This window comes from Bos javanicus, chromosome 10, assembly GCF_032452875.1.
Source record: "Bos javanicus breed banteng chromosome 10, ARS-OSU_banteng_1.0, whole genome shotgun sequence".
In the NCBI taxonomy this organism is placed as follows: Eukaryota; Metazoa; Chordata; class Mammalia; order Artiodactyla; family Bovidae; genus Bos; species Bos javanicus.
The window spans coordinates 48,119,646-48,146,173 of record NC_083877.1 but is presented as its reverse complement, the minus strand read 5'-3'; the positions used below and the strand labels follow the sequence as shown (position 1 = coordinate 48,146,173).

The following is a 26,528-nucleotide window of genomic DNA, read 5'->3' as shown; positions in this document are numbered from 1 at the left end:
ACAAGAAAACACATGCTTCAAGTGGTGCATTAGACCAGATGAACTTACAGACTTACATAGAATATTCCATCCCAAAGTAGCAGTATACACATTCTGCACGTGGAAAATGATATGGAGGTTCCTCAGAAAACCAAAAATGAAATTCCACTTATGGGTATATATCCAAAGAAAATGAAAATACTAATTCAAAAAGATTAAAATCTTACCATTTGAGGTTACATGAATGAACCTGAAAGTATGTTAAGCATAACAAGTCAGATAGTGAAAGACAAATGCTGTATGATCTCACTTGCAAGTGGAATCTAAAAAAACAAAGCCAACAACAAACAAAACGAAATAGAAACAGACTCATAGGTACAGAGAACAAACAAGTGGTTGCCAAAAGAAAGGTGGGGATGGAGGGAAAGATGAAATAGGGAAAATAGATTAAGAAGGATCTTCTTGCTCTAACATAAGTCAGAGGGATGTAATGTACACACAGGAATGTAGTCAATAATGCCTTAACAAATTTGTATGGTGATGGATGATATTGCAGTGACCATTTCATAATGTGTAGAGTATGTTGTACACCTGAAACTAATATAATGTATGTTAATTACAATTCAATAAAGAGAGAGAGACTCTGCTACGAAAACAGAGGTCACACTCTCACAACTTAGTCGAAGAAGCAACATCCCATCACCTTTGCCATATTCTATTGAACAAAATCAAGTCACAAGCATCATCTGCCTCTGAAGTGGGCAGGCTTATACAGGGGTATGACTACCAGGAGCAGATCATTGGGGTGGGGGGTGAGGGGAGCGGTATCTTAGGGTCTGGCCAACAAACTCAGGCAAATAAAACCAAGACTACAATCTGTGATGAGCATTGCTTCTTCACTCTCCCCTTTCCTTGGCCAACCATACATATGTACTTTGAACACAAATATAGTATAACTTATTCTGAGCTAAGCAATGTAAGCATAAGGCAAACTTACAGTGGAAAGATTCACAATCTACTAGGGGAGATGGATGAACATACCACATAAAATACACAAGAGAACACTGATACAGAAAATTGTGGCGGGGAAGGGTTCAGGGGGATATTCAGGTCTGGAAACATAAGAATTCCAATAAAATAAATTTTACTTTGGGTTTGGGCTACTATTGTTCACAAAGTACATAGAGAAAATATGACTTGAGCTCGGTCTGGAAGAGCAGATAATAACCAAGATTTATTGCTTTTTGCATGTTTTACTATGTTAAAGGTCTTACATGAAATATTATACTTAATTTTCATAGTAAATCCCTAAGGTAAGATTTATTATCATCTCCACTTTAAAAATGAGGAAGCTAAGGCCCACAGAGGTGAAGTGACTTGCCCAAGATGGTGAATAGAAACCCACTGCAACTAACACAGAGCCCGCACTTGGAAGCATTGCTTCAGCTGGGACTGGCCCGTCTAGGCAAGTGGGGGAAAGGCGTTTTCAGCAGTGCAAATGGCATGAATAAAGAAATGAAGACAGGCAAGCGCTAGCTAGCCTTTCAGTTGGACAAACTACAGTTCCTTCAATCTAGAAAGTTCTTTCTTTAGCTTTTCATAAGTTGGCTCATCACTGCCTTTGGATTTTAGCTCACATGTCATTTCCAGATAAAGTAGTTAGAAACTCCCTCCCCTTCCTCCATCACCATCACCAGTTACTTATGTCACTTCATCATATTGGCTATTCTTATAAGTCATAATTGTTTTGTCCATTCTTTTCTCTACTTGGTTATTGTTCCCTCTCCTGAATGTGAGCCCCATGAGGAAAAGACCTTGTTTGGTCATTACTACTGTGTCTCCCATGTCCTTACAATGCCCAGCACAAGATAGGTACTTGACCAACCATGAACTCATTACAGGAAAGTGGTGGACTGGAAAGGTGAAGTGGGTTTGTGTGCAGTGAAGGAATTTGGTTTTTATTCTGTAGGTGATGATCGAGCCTGTGGAGGATTTTTGAGCAGGAGAGTGACATACTGACAGCAGAGTTTGAGAAAATGACTATGTGGATTGCATGCCTTTGTGCAATGATATTAGAGAAAAGTTTGTTGTCAGGGTTTTTGCAACCCTTTCTGTGCCCTCTCTATTTAAACCAAAGGTTTTTGGCTATGTTTCTTCTGCTAAGGGAAAAACTCATTTTGAGGGAGATAAATACTTATTTTTGATCCTTCCAGGAAACTTTGCATTTTAAAAGGAGAGCTGATGTTTGACACTGGTCCCTAGGTTCCAGAGCTGGTTTTTGGCTCTGGTGTGCTGTGTGATCTTGGGTAAGACCCTTTATGTCTCTGAGCTTAAGTTTATTCTGTGAAATGAGGAGGCTGGGCTAGATGCCAACCCTATGATCTCATTATGCTCATCTCTAACTGTCGCACTTTGATAAGTAATCAAGGATAGAAAAAGACTTTTCTAATGACAAGGAAATCTTAAAATTTCCTAACCAGTGGTCAAGAAAAAATGGTGATTTATATTAACTGAGACTATAAGTGAGTTGGTTTGTTTTTCTCAGTACCTTTATTCAGGTTCTGTTTCCTCTTCCACAAAATGTCCAGAAACATGTAACCCTCCTCTTGTGAGACACAATCTCTGGAGGCACATGGGTCTCCATTGTTCCTGCGCTTATTTAATTTCTCAAAGGGGAGTTTGTGCTTTGCATTTATTTGGCCGCATAGCATGGCTTGTAGGATCTTAGTTCCCCGAGCAGGGACTGAATCTGGGCCCATGGCAGCGAATGCTTATGTCTTAACCGCTGGACCACCAGGGAATCCCCTGTTTCTGCATTTATAACATATCATCATGAACTCTAAAATGAGGACGAGCCAGAATCATCTTGGGGGTGGCAAAGACAGGATTGGCTAATGAATGAAATATCAGACGGATTTCAAGCATGAAAGACTTGCAAATAACGTAACTTCAGAAACCCTAGTGCTGTTGCCCTACTCCAAATCCTGCCTCTCTTGCCTACCTTCCTTCTCTGCCCACAACCCGTCCATCCTCAGGAAGCTTCCATGCCATACAGCTTTGCAGCCTCCAAAAAAAATGTATTGAGTAACTCCTGGAAAGATTTCCATCTCATACACTGCTAGAGAATACAAATGGGGCATTTGAGCAGTGTTTCATGGTTAAGATGCACAACAAATTGCTACATCTGTTTAAAATCCCTATTTTCACTTGTGCCTCCCCCTACCTTTTCTTCCAGCTTCCACGCTCATCTCCCCACCTCCCCGTCTACACAAACACAAGCATTCTTCCTACTTCTGGAAGCTTAGATGATTTTCCCTCTAAAACGTCAGAGGAGGAGATGGCCTGGCAGTTTTTGAAAGTTTCCTTGAGTTCTATTAAACTGAAATATCATTTTTAGAACATGGAAAATAGTAGTGGAGCGCAGTGGTGGTCTTCTCAGAGGGTGTCAGGATAATCAATCTTTTTAAAGACCTGCAGGCGTCAAGTGTGACAGTGCTCAAAAGCCTGGATCTGACGCATCTGACTTGCTAGAGTCTCTGTTGAGGAGGATAATTTATCATATCGTAACCGTGGAACTGGCTGGACTAATTGCTTCCTGTGCATGTATGTATTTAATCATGTGTATGTCCCTAAGTACGATAGAATCATATGATGGGCTATCCTTCCCTTTTGTTTCCTAAACTAATCAAAGTTTCTCTCTTATCCCAAATCTGCCCACCCTCTCTCACCCTCAAATCCTTAAGGAACAAAATCCCAATCTTCATATTTCAAAACACAAAAACAAAGAGCATATTTAAATGTCACGTTCTAATACTGTTTCTGAACAAGATAGATTTCATTAAATAGAAATTAATCAGGTTGTGCTCATAACCACAGTTACTCAGCAAAGACTAGAGGGCCTGTCCTATGCCATCCTGACAAGGAAGGCACTGCCATACATAGGAGCTGGTGCTGAGCAGAGATTAGTCGGGTCAGTCACCTTGGCCTTGCACACCTTGCCACATGTGCAAAATGGAGACGATATTGGAGTTCACGTTGTGGCCACAGAGGCTGGTACCCATTTTGTTGTATGAGATACATCTAAGCCACAGTCAACTCCCACAGGGAACAGATATGGTATTCCTCAGGTGTCATATGAAATAAATAAAAAACCTCATTTGAAGTGCCTGGCTCAAGGACTGGTTCATTCTAGGCACTTATAAACAATGTAATGGTGAGGAAGATATAGTCAGAAGCTGTGGTCCCCAAAGGGGTACCAAGGCTATCCTTTGAAAGTGTGCAAAGAAGATACTACAATTTCTTTTGATATTTGTATTTTATCTACAAAGGAGAGAAAACAGCTTCACAAACACTTGAAATAACGGTGGACCTGCAGCCTCCCTCAGTCTGAGTCTCAGTGTCCACGTGACCTGGGAGGCAGGCACACTATCTTAAGGGAAAGAAGTGCTCATTACTAGGACTGGTGGGCAGTGGGGCCCTTGTATTGGTCTTCATGCCAGCATGCTGAGATGAGTTAGTGTGTGCAATGAAGTGGGCTGTCAGTATCACCGAGTTTTAACCAAACTAACCCTCATAACCAGATAAATGGCTAAGAAGGATTTCTGCTCTACTTAAGAGTATTGGGACTTGCCTGGTGGTCCAGTGGTCAAGACTTTGCCTTCTAATGCAGGAGGTGTGGGTTCAGTTTCTGGTCAGGGTGCTGAGATCCTACATGTCGTTGCTGTTCAGTCACTAAGTCGTTTCTGTCTCTTTGCAACCCCATGGACTGCAGCATGCCATGCTCCACTGTCCTTCACTATCTAGGCAAAAAAACAAAACACAAAACAGAAGCAATGTTGTAACAAATTCAGCAAAAAGGTTTAAAAAAAAAGAGATTATAAAAGATATCGTCAAAAACTATGCGGAGTCTGAGGTTTTCCTCTACTTGCAAGCTAATAAACTAGTTTGCCACATTCCATGGAAACTGGCAGAATATAAGACCCCTGGGTCAGAGACAAAATACTTGACTGTTTACAACACAACAGGCAGCACCAGGCATGTCTGTCCTGGCTCCCCTTACCCCCTCATCCTGCAAGTCCCTCCGGGCCAATATGGACAGCCTGGGTGTCACAGCTAAACAAAGCCTGAGAGAAGGAAACTCAAATATCCTATTCAATATAAAGGGGCTGCTAAAATCCTGTCCATACTCTGCCCCAGAGAAGGACATTATCTTTATAATCCTGGACAGCAAACAAAGCTGCTCTCTGCTCTGGGAGCCACGACTTTTAAGTTTCAAGGCTGCTTGCTGTACAAATATCCTTGAGAAGATAGCCCAGAGTGAAAGTTGCCCGAGCCTCTGCTCTCAAGACAAACAAACAAAAAAGGAAACCCATGAAGACCTGTCTCACAGAAGATATCATGTATTAATAAAGTAAAAATGAAAATAAGAAAACATGTCAGTTTATACTTCTACTCCCAGAATGAGCAAACCCTTTCATATGATATAAATAATGATGATCCAATTAGATCAAACTAAAGGTCAGCTAAAAAAATCAGAAGTGATCAAAGATTATCTGAAATACAGATTTATATGCACCCCCATGAAACATAAACCTTGATGCAATTACATATATTGTGCCTTGGAAGAGTAGCAAATCATAATAGCATATTTATATAATTTATCAAAAATGTACATATAAGGAAAGAACTAAAATTGGGGATCTATGCTCAATTTGTTTAACTTTAGGGGATATGCATTCATATCCTTGCTCAGGGGACTAGAGTAGAATGATATGCTGGGAACTGAAAGAATTCCAGAATGCAGAAGATTTTGCTACAAGTTTCTTCTAGATTCTTCTCTAGATCACAATAAAAGTAGAGTCTTCCAATGAACTTCTATACTAAGAGCTCCTATACATGATTTTTATTTTGTAGAAGTCATTCCTAAGTTGTTTGACCACCTCTTGAATTTGGTAAGGATATTTAGACTTCCTCCAAATGTCCAGAAGCCAGCTTCTCCAGGAAACAGAACTTCCCACTGGGCTGAATGAGACTCTCCACCTGCTGAGGGGAACAGAGCCCTGCCATGTGGAGCACACCTAAGATTGTGTGTCTTTTCCCAAATCCCCCCTACCTTCAGCTTCTTCAATCACATCCCAGTTTCTATCCAGGCAAAATGAGAGGAAAGTGAATCAGAGTGAGGAATGACTGGGCGAGGGAGCCTGGTAGAGGATGCTCTGGGTATCAGTGAGGACACAGCTCTGTTCTGTCTTCTAGAGAAAGGTTTTGTTATTCATGGGTCTCCCTTGGACTGTCTATATATTTAAAATCGCTCCTCATCTTCCTTCTTGCTTTCCCAGGCTTTGCCATCAGTCCTGGCAATCCCTCCACAGGGAGCTGAGAGCATTTCCCCTTGTTTAGAGCCCCTGGGAGTTTATTTTCACAATTGTTTGGTGCAGAGACTCAGGAAAGCACAAAGAGGTCACCCTTGGCTCATCAGTATGGTCAGGAAATGACCCCCACTAGCTGCTGAGGCAACTGTTCCCCATCCCACCATCAAAAGGCTGAGGTAGAAATCTTTACTTTGTTCCCAGCAAGTGGGCATCACACAGATTTTGAGATCCAACAATGCTGTGTTTGATACTAGGTCATCTCTTGCTAGAAATGTGACCTTGGAGTAATTATGCTGCCTTTCCATACCTTGGATTCCTCATCTGTTCATCTGGCATTCATATTCACTTTGTGAAAATTGTGAGGCGAGCGCATGCCATGTACTACATGCTCAGTAAACATGAGCTGTTGGAACTTCCCTGGTGGTCCAGTGGTTGAGATTCTGAGCTTCCACTCCAGGGGGCACCGGTTCAATCCCTGGTGGGGGAACTAAGATCCTGCATGCTGTGCAGCATGGCCAAAGATTAAAAACACAAACAAACAACAACAAAAACAACTACAAGCTGTTCTTCCCTCTAATGGAGCAGCTAAGATTAAATTAATAATACATAGGAATGCTCTTTTTAAGATTTAAGCAATTCTAATGATTATCTTATTATTTGGTGGTTGCTATTTCTTACCCCAAGTTCTCTCTGAGACTTCCTGAATCTAAAAACCCTTTGTCCAATTGGAAAGGATCGTTTCCTACTCTTCTGAGATGGGGGATGGTGGTAGTGGAAGGAGTTGATTAGTAAATAGTCAAATATTGGCAGCTAACACAGAAGACTGGTTCATTAATCTGGGTTTTGGAAAAGCCGAAGCCAAGAAGGGATTAAATGTGCAGGGATTTTATTAGAGGAAGTGCCTGGGAGTGCAAACGGGGCAGAACTGGGAGATCTGAAAGAGCTGTCAGACCGCCAGGCAACTCTGATCCCTCAGTGGAAAATGAGGAGAGAAGGGGCAACCCAGACCACCGTGCAGTCTGAGGGAGGCTCTGCAAGGTAGCCGGTGGGCCCTTGAGCCCACATGGCCTGTCAGAGGAGTCCTGTGTCTTCCAGAAATGGGATGGCCTTATGATCTCTGCCACCCTCAGTCTGTAGCAAAGAGAAACTCAGGGATGGCATGGCTTCAGTGCAAATGCAGTGATGGATTTCGAAGCACAGCAGCTAGGCCCTTGCTCAATGAAGTCTTGTACTGAAAACCTCGTAGGTGAATTCTCTTGGCTGCTCCAGACCAGTCCCCTGAATGCCCCCCTGCCCTCTGTGGGACAGCTTCAGCAATAGACACAGGAGGCAGTCTCTTTTCTTGTCTGATTTGAAGGTTAACTAGGAATTCAGGTTGTGCTTTAAAAAAAAAAAAAAAAGCTCTCTGTGTCCTGCCAGAATGACTGAAATTCCACCATTGGAAACTAATTCCCAAAGGTCTCCCAAGTTTCCTTAGGAAAGGATTAATTTAATAGCTTCCAAGAAAAAGAGATTATGCCACGAGCACCAGATAAAGAAGTGAGAGCGGGGTTGGAGGTGACAGTGGTGGGGGTGATATTAGAGGATGAGGGTGCTATCATTTTGAGAAATAGTCCTGGGTGAACCCTGAAAAAAATCTGCATGCTTCCATGATTTTCCAGTGAACAGCAAGGAAAGCATTTGACTCAACCCAGCATTTGGCTAAACTACAAGAAAGACAAGCCTTTACTGGGGGATGTGGAGTGAAGTGAAAGTCACTCAGTCATGTCCAACTCCTTACAACCACATGGACTATACAGTCCATGAAATTCTCCACGCCAGAATACTGGAGTGGGCAACCTATCCCTTCTTCAGTGGATCGTCCTGACCCAGGAATTAAACTGGGGTCTCCTGCATTGCAGGCAGATTCTTTACCAGCTGAGCTACCAGGGAAGCCATGCTCTTAAGACCTAGAACTCTGCAGACCCAAGCACTCTCTCCAGTGGCTCCCAGGGGCAGTTTCATGTTCTCAAGCCTGTTATGGTGTCGCAAGGTTATTCAAAGCTCCTGAGAGCTTGTGTGTGTCTTTTGGTTCATGGAGCACACTGGTGGATCAATCTGGGCCACAGCCTAGAGTTCCCCAGCCTCTTCAGTGGCCAAAGGATCATGTTCCTCCTCTAAGCACAGCCCAGTCAAGCTGGAACTCCAAGGTCTAGAGCTGTGTCAGCTGTTGGCTAGATCTGAATATCTGTTAGAGGGCAGACCTAAAGTCACCCTGGAAACTTTCCCAGAGATACATTTCTCCTGGAGCCAAGAGGACAACATAAGTGATCCATTCTGAACTGATTAATAACTGTCACATTTCTGTCAGGGCACCGGAAGAACCAGTTTGGGGGCTTGGTACCTTGAGCTCTACATAGTAAGTCAAGATGCCAGCATGGCTTGGAGCCATGATTCTGAAACGAGACTACACTTCAGAATAGACAGGGGACTTTGAACAAAAGACAGATCCCCAAGCCTCACTGGAGAGTCCTATTAAGGACGAGGGCCTGATGAGCCTTCTCCTCTCCCACATTCACTCTGATGATCTACCATATGCATATCAGCTAAAAGCAGAGTCACAGAAGTGGCAGAAATAGCCACTGGATTTTGCTTAATCAGACTCTGTCTTGACCTAAACTGAATCTTTTTTGGAACAAGCTAGGGTATAACGAATGAAGTAACATAAAGCTACTTCACACACATCAGAGTTGAATGGGTCCCTGGGGGAACAGACTCTGAGACAGAGACTAGCACGCAGAGCTTTTATCAGGGAAATTTCCCGGGAACAGCACCTATGGAAGGGAGGGAGGGAAAGACAACAGAATTGGGCAGAGGGAGATGCTGGCTGCAATGTAGTCCTAGTGCAAGCCCTGGGGGGTCCAGTAGGGGGGTCTGGAGCTGGGATGGTCTTCTCAAGCTGGGGCAGCAGGCTTGGCTTTTATATCCTTCTGTTGATCAGTCATTGTGAATGTGAGCTGCCCATGGAAGGAAGTGTGACCTTTGATGGGACAGTTTTCCTCAGCCAAGGCAATTCCCAAAAAGGGCTCTAGGACTGCTTTTGGCAAGCACTCCCAGCACCTGGGAGAACATCTTATTTTTATTCTTGAAGAGGGATCTGAGCATATACCACATGCAGTTAAAGTTCAGATGGGACTCCGTTGTGTGTAGGCTGGGATGAAAGCCAGTACCCTCTGCCCTCCCTAAGATCACTATCTAGTATGAGCCCCTGCATGCCAGAGAAGAGTCAGGCGCTAGTACCTTTCCCCACGTGAGAGACTCTGGCTGATCAATCCATAGGAATAAATGAGAGTGGACTGGATTGGACATTTGACTCTTAGGTTTGATAGACGAGAAGGAAGGCTATCAGAAGCGAGACTACTTAGCTGGTTGGTTTGCTGTGCTAGTAAGACTAAGGGTGTATGCATAACACCTATTTAGGCCAATTAGATTCATTCCTTCAATCATCACCAACTTGGGGTAAGCAGGCGGTAGCAGATAGCCTGAGGTGAAACATTGTATAAGTCCCTCAAATCATGTCACAAAAAAATAGTGCTCTAGTCTAACCACCCCCTCTCCCAATGAAACACACCTTGTATTTGGTTGCTCAGTTGTGTCCAAATCTTTGCGAGCCCCATGAACTGTAGCCTCCAGGTTCCTCTGTCCATGGGATTTCCGAGGCAAGAATGCTGGAGTGGGATGGCATTTCCCTCTCTAAGCCCACGCTAACTCCACAGAAAACTGAGCCCCCAACTGCATAAAATCTCTGATTAATCATGAAAAGGTTTATGACGACAGAAAATAATGTCACCAAGGCTAAATCTCAGATATTTGACTCTGCTGATTTTGATAGTTTGTACTGAGTTTCACAGTGGTTAGGTTCCCCTAATCCCTTAGTAATTATTAGACATGTCTAGGAAAAAAAAATCCTACCACATTCTTTTGATGAGAATGATTGTTTGGTATGCCTATTTATTTATTCACTTGTAATGAGCAGGAGACACTTGGTGAGCTTGTTCTGTTCCTCTATCAGATTCCTTTACGCATAAATTATTTGAGGGTTAGATTTATGCTCAAAGAATAATGAGGTAAACAGGAGCAAAGGGAATAATTTAAAAGCAATTCATAACAAGGAAATGATCACATACATAGCGAAAGCATGGAGAACCCCAGCCTGTTATTCCGTTCTGTTTGAAGTCAGGACAAAGCAGAATTACATCCCAGGGACTATTTCTCCAATGAAAACCCAAAATGCTTTTCCTAGTTTTAACCATGTCGCACCTTGAGACCTGAGTGCTGAGAAAGAGAAGCAGTTGGTACCTTCATTAAAATTGCTTAGTTTTATTTTATAAATTAACTCATCAGTGCTTTTCCTAAAAGTTTCTTCCTGGAAAAAGAGTGCTCATCAAAACTATGTTTAGTTCACCTAAGGTCTTAAAACAATTTACAAAATGTTAAAAAAGAGCCAGGCTTAGAATGCAATTCATATGCAAAGATTCTAGACGGAGCCAAAAGACATTACTTAAAACTATGAACAAATAACTTTGTGACTAGAATTGCAAACAGAAACATAATTTGCTAATGTTTTGTTCCAAAAGTCAGACCTCCTTCCTCTTACGTGATTATTAATATGGAACATCAGGGAAATGAGACAGAAATAATATATCTGAACTTCATTTAGAAATTTGACCAAGATTTCTTCTGCTATCTGAATGGGTTTAATATAGAAATATGTTCTGGATAATCAACAGCAACTTGGAGGAAGGTCTTTAAAACCATGTTGCAGTCCTGTATTTTTTTTCAGTGACTGCATTATAAATAAAATGACTGATAAAATATGTGAATAATAACCTAAACTAGGAGGAATAGTTCTATAGCTTTAATTACCAACTAGAAAACTATATGCTCCAAATTTATATCTTCAGCCTGTTTTCTGAGCTCTGTATCTATCTAGTAGACATCTCTGCCTCCTCAAAGTGGCTAAACTCTACATTCAGAAAACTAAGATCATGGCATGCACTGCCATCACTTCATGGCAAACAGATGGGGAAACAGTGGAAACAGTGACAGACCTTATTTTGGGGGGCTCCAAAATCACTGTAGATGGTGACTGCAGCTATGAAATGAAAAGACACTTGCTCTTTGGAAGAAAAGCTATGACCAACCTAGACAGCATATTGAAAAGCAGAGACATTACTTTGCCAACAAAAGTCCATCTACTCAAAGCTGTGGTTTTTCCAGTAGTCATGTATGGATGTGAGAGTTGGACTATAAAGAAAGCTAAGCACCAAAGAATTGATGCTTTTGAACTGTGATGTTGAAGAAGACTCTTGAGAGTCCCTTGGACTGCAAGGAGATCCAACCAGTCCATCCTAAAGGAAATTAGTCCTGAATATTCATTGGAAGGACTGATGTTGATGCCAAAACTCCAATATTTTGGCCACCTGATGCAAAGAACTGACTCATTTGAAAAGGCCCTGATGCTGGGAAAGATAGAGGGCAGAACGAGAAGGGGACAACAGAGGATGAGATGGCTGGATGGCATCACTGACTAGTGAGTGGATGTGAGTTTGAGTAGGCTCTGGGAGTTGGTGATGGATAGGGAAACCTGACGTGCTGCAGTCCACAGGGTCCCAGAGTTGGACACGACTGAGCGACTGAACTGAACTGAAAATGGCTAAAGCTGAATTAATCACCTCTACTCCACCCTTCAATGGCTTCACCTTCTGTAAATCTTTCATTTTTTTAAGTTTTTTTTTTATGTGAACCATTTTTAAAGTCTTTAATGAATTTCTTATAATACTCCTCCTGTTTTGGTCTTTTGACCATGAGGCATGTGGGATCTTAGTTCCCCAACCAGAGACTGAACTCACACCCCCTGAATCTAAATGCAAAGTCTTAACCTCTAGGCCTCCAGGGAAGTCCTTATAATTCCTAGTTTGATAATGAGTGATGTTGAGCATCTTTTCATGTGTTTGTTAGCCATCTGTATGTCTTCTTTGGAGAAATGTCTATTTAGTTCTTTGGCCCATTTTTTGATTGGGTCATTTATTTTTCTGGAGTTGAGCTGTAGGAGTTGCTTGTATATTTTTGCGATTAGTTGTTTGTCAGTTGCTTCATTTGCTATTATTTTCTCCCATTCAAAACCACTATGAGGTACCATTTCACGCCAGTCAGAATGGCTGCGATCCAAAAGTCTACAAGCAATAAATGCTGGAGAGGGTGTGGAGAAAAGGGAACCCTCTTACACTGTTGGTGGGAATGCAACCTAGTACAGCCACTATGGAGAACAGTGTGGAGATTCCTTAAAAAACTGGAAATAGAACTGCCTTATGATCCAGCAATCCCACTGCTGGGCATACACACTGAGGAAACCAGAAGGGAAAGAGACACATGTACCCCAATGTTCATCGCAGCACTGTTTATAATAGCCAGGACATGGAAGCAACCTAGATGACCATCAGCAGATGAATGGATAAGAAAGCTGTGGTACATATACACAATGGAGTATTACTCAGCCATTAAAAAGAATACATTTGAATCAGTTCTAATGAGGTGGATGAAACTGGAGCCTATTATACAGAGTGAAGTAAGCCAGAAAGAAAAACACCAATACAGTATACTAACGCATATATATGGAATTTAGAAAGATGGTAACAATAACCCTGTGTACGAGACAGCAAAAGAGACACTGATGTATAGATCAGTCTTATGGACTCTGTGGGAGAGGGAGAGGGTGGGGAGATTTGGGAGAATGGCATTGAAACATGTATAATATCATGTATGAAATGAGTCGCCAGTCCAGGTTCGATGCAGGATACTGGATGTTTGGGGCTGGTGCACTGGGACGACCCAGAGGGAAGGTATGGGGAGGGAGGAGGGAGGAGGGTTCAGTATGGGGAACACAGGTATACCTGTGGCGGATTCATTTCGATATTTGGCAAAACTAATACAATATTGTAAAGTTAAAAAAAAAATTCGTAGTTTGAGCTTCATGTAACTTCTCAAGCGAGAATCCTTAGAGGCATCTTTAACTCATTATCTGAAATACACCTTAACTGATGAAATTCTGTTGACTCCATCTCCTTACTATCTGTCTTAATTAGGATAAATTGGAATTAGGATAAACAAATACTGAAGAAAAGAGAAGGCAATAAGAGTACTGCCCTTGAGTCACAATCAAATTAAACTGAAAGTCCAACTTCCAAAGTAAAGAAAGGAGATTTAGAAGCTTTAGCCAATGGTGAGTTCATCTTGAATCCATAGCTTAATTGGCCTCAAAAAGCATTAATATGATCTGAGGCTGCATTCATTAAATTATAGTGTTTAGAAGGCAAGAGGGAAAATTTTGCTGTGCTATACCCTATCGGATCACAAATATATTCACTCCTGTTGACACACTTTAATGTAAAAATAGACACAACTACATTTTGGAGAGGAGACAAAATGCTGAAGCCATGTCCCATTAGAAGTGCTTGCACAGAATGGGAAGCTTTTTCCTGGAAATGGGAATTTTTAAGATGGATCTGATGGCAGGGGTAGGGAGAGATAAATTAGGCGTTTGGGGTTAACAGATACACACTACTATATATAAAATAGATAAACAAGATCCTACTATACAGCACAGGGAACTATATTCAACATCTTGTAATAAACTATAATGGAAAAGAATCTGAAAAAATATATATATATATCACTGAATCACTTTGTGCTATACCTGAAACTAATACAACAGTGCAAATCAACTATACTTAAATTTAAAAATGGCTAAACTTTTTTTAAATGAACACAACCAACCAAACAAGATGAATATAATGGCTGCCTACAGCTTACTGAAGAATGCTATCTAGGGCAATGTGCTAATATGGTAAGTCACCTCAGCCTGCCAAGCTCCTCTATTCACAGGATTCTCCAGGTAAAAATACTGGAGTGGGTTGTCATGCCCTTTTCTGGGGGATCTTCTCGAACCAAGGATCAAACCTACATGTCTTATGTCTCCTACATTGGCAGGCAGATTATTTACCACTAGTGCCACCTGGGAAGCCCAGAGCAATGGTCTAATGACCTAATCCATACATCAGAGCTGGCCTAGGTCTGTAGGAACATCCTGGGATAATTCTATAGATTCTTCAATCCCAGCCCCAAGAGATTCTTTTTTAGGGGTCCTGGAGGGGGAACACCCTCTCTAAATCTGTACACTTTAAAAGTCCCCCAGGTGATTCTGACACACAACCAGGGCTGGGAGTGCCATGTAAATGAGAAATCAGATTTTCTCAGAATGCAGCCAAGAAAGAGTGGTATAATAGACAGATCTCTCTAGACTATTAGGAGACACTTTTTAAAACACTGAGCAGTCTGGAAATTTGATAGGATCCCTTGGGAGAAAGGGATGGAGTGTTGAGTCACTGGGAGTTCAAATGGGGCTACATGAATAATTTGTAGGCATAAAATCTAGGAGGCTTGAGCAGGAATGGTAGTGGTCTCTATGATTTTTAAGAACCTATAGTATTTGTCAAAAGAATGAAAGGCCAATAGGGATTTCCTGGTGGTCCAGCAGCTAAGACTCTGTGCTCCCCATGCAGGGGGCCCAGGTTCAATCTCTGGTCAGAGAACTAGATCCCACATGCTGCAACTAAGAGTTCACATGCCACAACTAAAGACTTCACATGCTGCAACTATTAAATAAAAAAAAGAAAAGATCCCACGTGCTGCAACCAGGGTTGGAGTTCCGCACATGTCACAACTAAGACCCAGAGCAGTCAAAAAAAAAAAAATAAATAAAAATCAATGAATAAATATTAAAAAAAAAAAAAAAAGATTCCAAGGCTGATAGACACAGAGCAGCTTTAAAAGTTTTTATTTTATTGTATTTTGTCTAGAGTACAAAGTGTTCAGTTGTCAGCCCCCACCCATATCCCCTTGGGCATGCTGGCTTGAACTCCATCTAACCCTCTTTACCTGAGGTCTTTCTTGGTCCTCCAGAGTCTACTCTGCTTGCATACACAGCAAGACAGGCATGTGGGACACTAACCATTGACTGTTTCCCAGAAATCCTTGACTGGCAGGAGACGGTATACATATACTTTAACTCCCTTGCTTCCCAGGTGGGATAACTCTGGGGTTGGGAAGAGGGGATTGCTTTAGAGTCCCCAGACCCACAAGTGGGATGAAGCTTCAGTTGCCTATAACAGTAATGCTGTTGATTGCCTTTTCTTTCCTTTCTTCCTTCCTCAGTCCTCTACTGGTACCTTCTAGAATCACTCCACAAAAAAATTCAGTTCAGTCGCTCAGTTGTGTCTGACTCTTTGTGACCCCATGAATAGCAGCTTGCCAGGCCTCCCTGTCCATCACCAACTCCTGGAGTTCACTCAAACTCATGTCCATCGAGTCGGTGATGCCATCCAACCATCTCGTCGTCCCTTTCTCCTCCTGCCCCCAATCCCTCCCAGCATCAGGGTCTTTTCCAATGAGTCAACTCTTCACATGAGGTGGCCAAAGTACTGGAGTTTCAGCTTTAGCATCAGTCCTTCCAAAGAACACCCAGGACTGATCTCCTTTAGGATAGGCTGGTTGGATCTCCTTGCAGTCCAAGGGACTCTGAGGAGTCTTCTCCAACACCACAGTTTAAAAGCATCAATTCTTCGGCACTTAGCTTTCTTCACAGTCCAACTCTCACATCCATACATGACCACTGGAAAAACCATAGGCTTGACTAGATGGACCTTTGTTGGCAAAGTAATGTCTCTGCTTTTGAATATGCTATCTAGGTTGGTCACAACTTTCCTTCCAAGGAGTAAGCGTCTTTTAATTTCATGCCTGCAATCACCATCTGCAGTGATTTTGGAGCCCCCAAAAATAAAGTCTGACACTGTTTCCACTGTTTCCCCAAGTATTTCCCATGAAGTGATGGGACTGGATGCCATGATCTTAGTTTTCTGAATGTTGAGCTTTAAGCCAACTTTTCACTCTCCTCTTTCACTTTCAAGAGGGTTTTTAGTTCCTCTTCACTTTCTGCCATAAGGTTGGTATCATCTGCATATCTGAGGTTATTGATATTTCTCCCAGCAATCTTGATTCCAGCTTGTGCTTCTTCCAACCCAGCATTTCTCATGATGTACTCTGCGTCATGAGAAGTTAAACTTATAATCTTTATTTATAAGTTAAATAAGCAGGGTGACAATATACAGCCTTGACGTACTCCTTTTCCTATTTGGAACCAGTCTGTTGTTCCATGTCCAGTTCTAACTGTTGCTTCCTGATCTGCATATAGGTTCTCAAGAGGCATGTCAGGTGGTCTGGTTTTCCCATCATTACTTACACTTAAATACTTAACTTAGGGTCTACCTCTGAGAGAACACAAAGTCACCAAACAGTTACTGCCAACTAAGCAGAAAATTGATACTTTTGAATTATGATGTTGGAAAAGACTCTTAAGAGTCCCATGGATCACAAGGAGATCAAACCAGTCAATCCTAAAGGAAATCAACCTGAATATTCATTGGAAGGACTGTTGTTGAAGCTGAAGCTCCCATACTTTGGCCACCTGACGTGAAGAGCTGACTCATTGGAAAATACCATGATGCTGGGAAAGATTGAAGGCAAAAGGAGAAGAGGGTGGCAGAGGATGAGACGGTTACATAGCATCACTGACTCAATGGACATGAATTTGAGTAAACGCTGGGAGATGGTGGAAGACAGAAGAGCCTAGCATGCTGCAGTCCATGGGGTTGCTGATTCAGAAACGACTTAGCAACTGAACAATAACAACAAGTAGAAAATAGTTACCTACTAAATCAGAATTTGAAGAAATCAGTATTAAAAAGGCATCTATTTTAAAATATTTTTTAAAACTTGTCAATTTGACAGCACCTGCAGTCTGGGATGGTATTCATAGGCCCAGCTAAGTTAGAGGGTCCAACTTCACTTGGCTTTCAGACCATTGGCTACAGAGGGTTGCTGTTCATGGATCTCAATAGCATTCGTCTCTCTGGGCCTACTTTCTACTACCTGTGCTCCTTCACTTCTGATGTTTCAGGAACTACTTATAACCACTCCCTCTTCAATGTCTCTGTTTCATGCCCCTATGTATTTGACTTTTCTATTTGCTGTTGTCCTAGAAATTTCTATTTGTCCTTTAAAAAACACTAAAGCTGTCCATTCTTCCAGGTATCCTCTTGCTTCATTGCCCTACACCAATTGAGTCACTTTCCACTCTGATTACTCCTAGGTCAGAATGACATAATTAACAATCACCTGAATATTTAATATTAAGATATAAGTGAGTTAAATTGAAGGACACAGAAATCTACCCTGGCTCTCTCTTGCACTCATAGCCTGGGAACATCGCAAAGCAGGATGGTTCTTAATGATAATTCATTTGTATATTATCATTCCTTTCTTCCTTTGTTCCACAGCTAGTTGAATTAGAATACAATCTTTAAACAAGATTGTTTTGTGGAACTTAAATCCAAATAAACCCTTAAAGTGGGGGAATATTATTCAATATTTCAAAACAATCTTTATAATGAAAGTAAAACACTTATTCTATCACCTTAACTGAGAAGAACAGATTACAAAATTCAGTGAGTGTGCAGCAGAAATTCAAAAATTGTGATTTTGAAGAAAGTGGAAGGAAATCCATTAACAGTAATGCAGTGAATGTCAGGCGTGGGACATGGTGATTATTTCTCTGCTGCTCTCTACTTTTTGTGTTTTTGAAGTCTTCAATGATGAGCGAGTTATAGAAAATAACAATGATACCTTTTTCACCTGTAAGGAATGATTTCCCACAGATCAATCACCATGGAAGAAACTTTATCAGTTATTACAGAGTACCTACAAACCATGTCAAGAGGCCATGAGGCTTTATGGGCAAATTCCTTCAAATGTTTAAGGAACTACATCACATCATTCTGCTGCCACATAATTTGTTTCAGAGCACAGTGAAAGTGGAAAGTTACACAGTTTCATTTTTTAGTGAAAGAAATATGACCCTGAAACTCAATCTTGTTATACACACATAGACACATACATACATACCCCACCTATGAATCAATGACATTAATCAATGTAGGCAGAAAAATACTAAATAAAATACTAGACAATCAAATTTAATAGCGTCTAAAAGAATTTTCCTCTGCAATCAGATAAACTATCAGAGAATGAATGAGTGATTTAATATTAGGTATACTATCACTATAATGAACAATGTCAATATAGCAAAAGAGAAAAATCATATCAACAAATACTAAGCAAACAGTAGGTAAAAATTTTTAAGTACATTTCATAAAACTGGGGATAGAAGAGTTCTTAATATGATCACTGATCATTACACTTAGCCATAACAATGTTAGTTATGAGTAATGGGCTCTGAACTCACTCTGACTTAGGTTTAAAATTCTGGGTATACAGTTTCTTCCCATAAGACCTTCACTAAGTTACTTTATCTTTCTGCTTTGGTTCTCTCTGTAAAATTGGCATAATAATTTCTTACTACATAGAGATAGTATAAGAATAATTCAAGTGATGCATGTTAAGTGCTTAGTATACTGTCTGTAATTTAGTGATACTCAGTAAGCATTATAATAACACTTGTATTAAATGCTATTTAATGCCATGTACATTTTATTATACATTGTTATCCATAGATTGTACAAATGTATAAAAGCACATTAAACAAATTCTATGATGATGATGATGATAAACAGTAGCAGTGATAATAGTAAAACTGATAGACTTCAGAATTTACTTATGGAGATTCTTCCCCCTACACCAAAAATACACACACCTGAGAGTCTTCTCCCAGGTGATTCTAATATATAATCAAACATTTAGAATCACTAAATTAGAGGCATTTCTAGTAAAGATCCAAGCAATGCAAGAGGCATGAGAAAAAAGGGAGAGGTGTCACTATAGTTGATGAAGATAAATTTGATATTTTCAGATGACCTTTCATTAAACATAAAAAAATTTAAGATAATCAGAACACTCCTTCACAATGAGCCCTCTTAGAATGAAGAAGAGGCTTCAGGATAGTGGTCAGATACAAGGTCAATGTATTGAAAAACAACAAAAGCTTTTCAGCAGTATCCATTTAGACCACATAGCCAGGTAATGGTAAAAAGATCCATCCATAATAGTGCTAAACATATAAAGTATCTAGAAACATGTCTCCAATTAAAATTAATTAACTAATTTTTTTAAAAGTACCTAGAAACAAATTTGTAAGAATATGATACATATGAAGCAAAGTGCACTACTTTACCAGATGATACAAAAAATGAGCTGACAACATAATAAAAGCCATATATGATAAACCCACAGCAAACATTATCCTCGATGGTGAAAAATTGAAAGCATTTCCCCTAAAATCAGGAACAAGACAAGGGTGCCCACTCTCTCATCATTACTATTCAACATAGTTTTGGAAGTTTTAGCAACAGTAATCAGAGAAGAAAAAGAAATAAAAGGACTCCAGATTGGAAATGAAGACATAAAACTCTCACTGTTTGCAGATGACATGATCCTCTACATAGAAAACCCTAAAGACTCCATCAGAAAGTTACTAGAGCTAATCAGTTAATATAGTAAAGTTGTAAGATATAAAATCAACACACAGAAATCCCTTGCATTCCTATACACTAACAATGAGAAAACAGAAAGAGAAATTAAGGAAACAATTCCATTCACCATTACAATGAAAAGAATAAAATACTTAGGAATAAATCTACTTAAAGAAACAAAAACCTATATATAGAAAACTATAAAACACTGATGAAAGAAATCAAAGATGACACAAATAGATGGAGAAATATACCATGTTCATGATCAGAAGAATCAATATAGTGAAAATGAGTATACTACCCAAAGCAATCTATATATTCAATGCAATATCTGTCAAGCTACCAACAGTATTTTTCACAGAACTAGAACAAATAATTTCACAATTTGTATGGAAATACAAAAAACCTCGAATAGCCAAAGCAATCTTGAGAAAGAAGAATGGAACTGGAGGAATCAACCTGCCTGATTTCAGACTATACTACAAAGCTATAGTCATCAAGACAGGATGGTACTGGCACAAAGACAGAAAAAGAGGTCAATGGAACAAAATAGAAAGCCCAGAGATAAATCCACACACCTATGGACACCTTATCTTTGACAAAGGAGACAAGAATATACAATGGAGAAAGACAATCTATTTACAAGTGTTACTGGGAAAACGGGTCAACCACTTGTAAAATAATAAAACTAGAACACTAACACCATACACAAAAATAAACTCAAAATGGATCAAATATCTAAATGTAAGAACAGAAACTATAAAACTCCTAGAGAAAACATAGGCAAAACACTCTGACATAAATCACAGCAGGATGCTCTATGACCCACCTCAGAGAGCAATGGAAATAAAAGCAAAAATAAACAAACGGGATCTAATTAAACTTAAAAGTTATTGCACAATGAAGGAAACTATAAACAAGGTGAAAAGACAGCCTTCAGAATGGGAGAAAATAATAGCAAATGAAGCTCAAAAATATACAAGCAGCTCCTGCAGCTCAATTCCAGAAAAATAAATGACCCAATCAAAAAATGGGCCAAAGAACTAAACAGACATTACTCCAAAGAAGACATACAGATGGCTAAAAAACACATGAAAAATGCTCAACATCACTCATTATGCTGTTGCTGCTGCTAAATCGTTTCAGTCGTGTCCGACTCTGCATGACCCCATAGACAGTGGCCCACCAGTCTCCCTGTCCCTGGGATTCTCCAGGCAAGAACGCTGGAGTGGGTTGCCATTTCCTTCTCCAATGGATGAAAGTGAAAACTGAAAGTTAAGTCACTCAGTCGTGTCCGACTCTTAGTGACCCCATGGACTGCAGCCCACCAGGCTCCTCTGTCCATGGGATTTTCCAGGCAAGAGTACTGGAGTGGGGTGCCATTCACTCATTATGAGAGAACTGCAAATCAAAATCACATTGAGGCACCATCTCACGCCAGTCAGAATGGCTACTATCTAAAAGTCTATAGACAATAAATGCTGGAGAGGGTGTGGAGAAAAGGCAACCCTCTTACACTGTTGGTGGAAATGCAAACTAGTACAGCCACTAAGGAAAACAGTGTGGAGCTTCCTTAAAATACTAGAAATAGAACTGCTATATGACCCAACAATCCCACTGCTGGGAATACACACTGAGGAAACCAGAATTGAAAGAGACATGTGTACCCCAATGTTCTTCGAAGCACTATTTATAATAGCCAGGACATGGAAGCAACCTAGAAGTCCATCGGCAAATGAATGAATAAGAAAGCTGTGGTCAGTTAGTTCAGTCACTCAGTCATGTCCGACTCTTTGCAACCTCATTAATCGCAGCATGCCAGCCCTCCCTGTCCATCACCAACTCCCAGAGTTTATTCAAACTCATGTCTATCGAGTTGGTGATGCCATCCGGCCATCTCAGCTTCTGTTGTCCCCTTCTACTCCTGCCCCAAATCCCTCCCAGAATCAGGGTCTTTTCCAATGAGTCAACTCTTCACATGAGGTGGCCAAAGTACTGGAGTTTCAGCTTTAGCATCAGTCCTTCCAAGAACACCCAGGACTGATCTCCTTTAGAATGGACTGGTTGCATCTCCTTGCAGTCCATGGAACTCTCAAGAGTCTTCTCCAACACCACAGTTCAAAGGCATCAATTCTTCAGTGCTCAGCCTTCTTCACAGTCCAACTCTCACATCCATACATGACCACTGGAAAAACCATAGGCTTGACTAGATGGACCTTTGTTGGCAAAGTAATGTCTCTGCTTTTGAATATGCTATCTAGGTTGGTCACAACTTTCCTTCCAAGGAGTAAGTGTCTTTTAATTTCATGCCTGCAATCACCATCTGCAGTGATTTTGGAGCCCCCAAAAATAAAGTCTGACACTGTTTCCACTGTTTCCCCGTCTATTTCCCATGAAGTGATGGGACTGGATGCCATGATCTTAGTTTTCTGAATGTTGAACTTTAAGCCAACTTTTTACTCTCCTCTTTCACTTTCATCAAGAGGCTTTTGAGTTCCTCTTCACTTTCTGCCATAAGGTTGGTATCATCTGCATATCTGAGGTTATTGATATTTCTCCTGGCAATCTTGATTCCAGCTTCTGCTTCTTCCAGCCCAGCATTTCTCATGATGTACTCTGCAGATAAGTTAAATAAGCAGGGTGACAATATACAGCATTGATGTACTCCTTTTCCTATTTGGAACCAGTCTGTTGTTCCAAGTCCAGTTCTAACTGTTGCTTCCTGATCTGCATATAGGTTTCTCAAGAGGCAGGTCAGGTGGTCTGGTATTCCCATCTCTTTCCAAATTGGTACATAAAAAGCTGTGGTACATATACACAATGGAATATTACTCAGCTATTAAAAAGAATGCATCTGAATCAGTTCTAATGAGGTGGATGAAACTGGAGCCTATTATACAGAGTGAAGTAAGTCAGAAAGAAAAACACCAATATAGTATACTAAAGCATATATATGAAATTTAGAAAGATGGTAACAGTGACCCTACATGCGAGATAGCAAAAGAGACACAGATGTAAAGAATAGTCTTTTGGACTCTGTGGGAGAAAGCGAGAGTGGGATGATTTGAAAGAATAACATTAAAGCATGTATATTATCATATTTGAAATATATCACCAGTCCAGGTTCAATGCATGAGACAAGGTGTTCAGGGCTGATGCATTGGGATGACCCTGAGGGATGGGATGGGGAGGGACGTGGGAGGGGAGTTCAGGATGGCTGAACGTGTACACCCATGGGTGATTCATGTCAATGTATGGCAAAAACCACTACAATATTGTAAAGTAATTAGCTTCCAATTAAAATAAATTAATTAATTTTAAAAATAAGCTGAATAAACATAGAGATGTTCAAAAGTTCTAAAAGAGTGGGCTGAACATTATAATTTGGGAACTATTCCCCATAGGCTTCATGTAACCCCAATAAAAAATGCTAATATTATTTTGATGAAATAATTTGGATTCTATTTGTAGACTGTGAGAGAATAAACAGTCTAAAGCTTGACATACTGTGGGTACATAATACATGCTAGCTCATTAGCAAGGTAATGTTCAAAATCCTTTAAGCTAGGCTTCAACAGTATGTAAACTGAGAACTTCCAGACATACAAGCTGGATTTAGAAAAGGCAGAGACACCAGAAATCAAATTGCCAACATCTGTTGGACCACAGAGAAAGAGAATTCCAGAAAAAAAGCCTATTTCTGCTTCACTGACCATATTAAAGCCTTTGACTGTGTGGATCACAACAAACTGTGGAAAATCCTTAAAAAGGTGGGAATACCAGACCACCTTACCTGCCTCCTGAGAAACCTGTATGTGGGTCAAGAAGCAACAGTTAGAACCAGACATGGAACAATGGACTGGTTCCAGATCGGGAAAGGAGTACATCAGGCTGTATATTGTCACCCTGCTTATTAAACTTATGTACAGAGTACATCATGCAACATGCCAGGCTGGATGAAGCACAAGCTGGAATCAAGATTGCCAGGAGAAATATCAATAACCTCAGATATGCAGATAACACCACCCTTAAGGCAGAAAGTGAAGAGGAACTAAAGAGCCTCTTGATGAAAGTGAAAGAGGAGAGTGAAAGAGCTGGCTTAAAACTCAACATTCAAAAAACTAAGGTCATGGCATCAGGTCCCAACATTTTATGGTAAATAAATGGAGGAAAAATAGAAACAGTGACAGACTTTATTTTCTTTAGCTTCAAAATCACTGCAGACAGTGACTGCAGCCATGAAATGAAAAGATGCTTACTCCTTGAAAGAAAAGCTATGATGAATTTAGATAGCATATTAAAAAGCAGAGACATCACTTGCTGACAAAGGCCCGTATAATGAAAGTTATGATTTTTCATAGCTTTCCATAGTAGTCATGTACAGATGGGAAAGTTGAACCATAAAGAAGACTGAGCACTGAAGAATTGATGCTTTCAAACTGTTGTGCTGGAGAAGACTCTTGAGAATCCCTTGGACTGCAAGAAGATCTAGCCAGTCAATCCTAAAGGAAATCAACCCCAAATATTCACTGGAAGGACTGATGCTGAAGCTAAAGCTCCAATACTTTGGCCATCTGATGGGAAGAACTGACTCACTGGAAAAGACCCTGATGCTGGGAAAGATTGAGGGCAAGAGGCGAAGGGAACAACAGAGGATAAGAATGGTTGGATGGCATCACTGACTCAATGGACATGAGTTTAGGCAGGCTCTGGGAGATAGCAGAGGGCAGGGAAGGCTAGTGTGCTGCAGTCCATAAGATGGCAAAGAACTGGACTTGATGGAGGAGCCTGGTAGGCTATAGTCCGTGGGGTCGCTAAGAGTTGGACACGACTGAGCAACTTCACTTTCACTCTTCACTTTCAGGCAGTGGAGAAGGAAATGGCAACCCACTCCAGTGTTCTTGCCTTGAGAATCTCAGGGACGGGGAAGCCTGGTTGGGCTGCTGTCTATGGGGTCGCACAGAGTTGGACACGACTGAAGCGACTTAGCAGCAGCAGCAGCAGCAGAGGGACTGAACATCAACAACAATACTTCTTCTTGCTTTCTAGCAAAATTCTGATGCCTCAGGCCATGGTGATCTCCTCCTTTAATTCTTATAATTACTATTCAATGGCACTGACTATACAATTTTTGGAAGTTCTATTTTATATTGAATTTTTAGTTAATTTAGATTATTGGGTCATTAATTATTCTCTCCAAAACTGACTATAAACTCCTTGAAGTCAAGGACTAGGTTTAAATACCTTTGAACCAAATACTTAATGCATACTAGTCACCTACCTCTTGCCTGGAAAATCCCACGGGTGCAGGAGCCTGGTAGGCTGCAGTCCATGGGGTCGCAAAGAGTCGGACACGACTGAGCGACTTCACTTTCACTTTTCACTTTCATGCACTGGAGAAGGAAATGGCAACCCACTCCAATGTTCTTGCCTGGAGAATCCCAGGGATGGCGGAGCCTGGTGGACTGCCGTCTATGGGGTCGCACAGAGTTGGACACGACTGAAGCGACTTAGCAGTAACAGTAAGAGTAGTCACCTACAGAGAACAGAGGGGTGATGTAGAAAGAGACAACAGAACTGTTATTAGCTCATAACTACAGAATAAAATAAAATACTGTTAAATACACTTGAGGAAGTCAAACTATGGAGCCACATAAGCAATCCAAATGCCAACCACAGTCATGGTTGGAGTGTGCCTTCTCTTAGCTAGAGAAGTTACTGCTGAATATTATGTTGACTGATGTATCACTTCATTCCTAAAATATGTTGGAGCTGATAACAAGCTGAGATGGATTCCAGAGTCCAATAAGGATTCTCACAAAATAGGGGTGACTAATTAGAAGAAATACATGTCGACTTAATAGCAGTCAATGGCCTAGGAAGCCATAGGAATGAATGAGAACTCCCCAATTCCCAAAGCTCCAAAGCAAAAATATTTCAGAATCATGCTCTGAGTAGGCCTGGCAGATTCTCAAAGTAGAGTGGCTGCAAAATACTCACTTGATATTTTAAGCATATTTTGTATGCTTAAATTTGTAGAAATTTGTAAAAGTTGAGGAGAAGATACTGCTAGTCAGGAAGTAAACGTAGAGAACATAAGAAATATTAAATCGGTAATGTGTGCCGTTTCCAAGAACTATGAGTAAGCAAACCACTTCTTGACTTCAACTGGATGTCATTTTACCTAAATATATGCAGGGGATATTAATACTATACTTGTGTTTACTTTAACAACCACCAGGACTGTGTGAAAATCAGCTTCACAGCCAAATAAAGTGACAAAAATGACAACTCCAAGAACACAGAAACCACTTTGCAAGTTTTGCTTGCATATTCTGTGTAATCTCCTGAAAAGGAGCCTTAGACATTTGTAAGCTGGCTGCCTGCCCTACCGACTTTTCAAGCTTCTATTTAACACCCTGAGGAGGGGTCTCACCAAAATGCCAACACTTAAGTCAGATAAATGCCTCTAGCCTTCATAATCTGTCCAGTGTTCCAGCTGTTACCAAGCAGTGGTAAATCTCACCAATAACTCAGAGCTCCACATTTCTGAGCAAAACTGTGATGTTTCAGAGCACCTAGTCACACCTTCCCTAAA

At 40.7% G+C, this 26,528-nt stretch overlaps 1 long non-coding RNA gene across 5 annotated transcripts in view; it reads right to left on the bottom strand.

Moving 5' to 3' along the window:
* Positions 1 to 3,928: 3,928 nt before the first annotated feature.
* LOC133256207 (uncharacterized) overlaps positions 3,929 to 26,528 on the bottom strand; it is a 288,817-nt gene continuing 266,217 nt past the window's right edge. For 4 of the 5 annotated variants that reach the window (XR_009739129.1, XR_009739125.1, XR_009739127.1 and 1 more), the window contains one exon: positions 3,929 to 4,778. This is a non-coding gene — a long non-coding RNA (uncharacterized LOC133256207). The remainder of the gene's footprint in view (positions 4,779 to 26,528) is intronic. The other variant, XR_009739128.1, reaches the window with a different exon arrangement.